The sequence below is a fragment of the Melanostigma gelatinosum genome, assembly GCF_949748355.1.
Source record: "Melanostigma gelatinosum genome assembly, chromosome: 7".
Taxonomy (NCBI): domain Eukaryota; kingdom Metazoa; phylum Chordata; class Actinopteri; order Perciformes; family Zoarcidae; genus Melanostigma; species Melanostigma gelatinosum.
Genome location: NC_136640.1, coordinates 1,322,495 through 1,323,658, shown reverse-complemented (window position 1 = coordinate 1,323,658; position 1,164 = coordinate 1,322,495).

The window sequence follows — 1,164 nt, the reverse complement described above, 5'->3', positions numbered from 1 at the left end:
ACTACAGGTTGTAGAGGCCACCAGAGGGCAGCATGGAGCCACAAGAGACCAAGAGGAGACCCAAGCAGAGAGATCGTTTCCTCTCCTCACCGTGTCACCTCTCCTGTCCTCTGTTTCTCCTCCTTATATTTACTCTCATTGTATCCTCTCCTTGTGTCCTCTCCTGTCATTATCTCCTCTACTCCCTGCCTTGTTTCCTCTCCTCTCTTCTCCATTTTGCCTCCACTCTGATCTCCTCTCTTCCTTTGTGGTGTTTCTCAGCTTCCTCTCCTAGTCTCCTCTCTTCCTCTGGTGTTTCTCAGCTTCCTCTCCTTGTCTCCTCTCATCTCCTCTCTTCCTCTGTGGTGTTTCTCAGCTTCCTCTCCTTGTCTCCTCTCCTTGTCTCCTCTCCTCTCTTCCATGTGGTGTTCCTCAGCTTTCTCCTCCTCTGCTTCCTGCTGTGTTTTTACTCGTGCTCACTTCTTCCTCGTCGTCATCAGAACTGTCGCTCCTTGTTTCCTCTCCTCTTCCTTGTTTCCTGTCCTTCTCTCCTTTCCTTGTATCCCGTCTTAAATACAATACTCAAGTAAAGTACAGGCTTTTAATCTGAAACACCGGTGCTGTAGTGATCCTCTCTCTGTGTGACGTCATGAACCTTTGTCCTCATGAAGTTTTCATTTATAATCATGTTCCGCTCAGACGACTCTTTTATTTTGTATTATCTTTAAGTTCTCTAACATGCCTTTATTCTGAAGGTCATTCATTCAGAGTCTAACCAATAAGAAGACCCGCTGTAAACGTTATGTTTAATATGCAAATGAGCCGGGATTTGATTAAATATGGAATAATTTTCATAAACAAATCAATCTGAACATTGGATTATGTATATTGACATGTATGTTATATATATATATGTTATATATGTACATATATGTTATATATGTACATATATATATATATATATATAGTTATAGTTATATATATAGTTATATATACATATATATATATATATATATGTGTTATATATATATATATGTGTTATATATATATATAACATATATATATATAACATATATATATAACATATATATATATATATATGTTATATATATATGTTATATATATATATGTTATATATATATACGTTATATATATATATGTTATATATATATATATATATGTTAT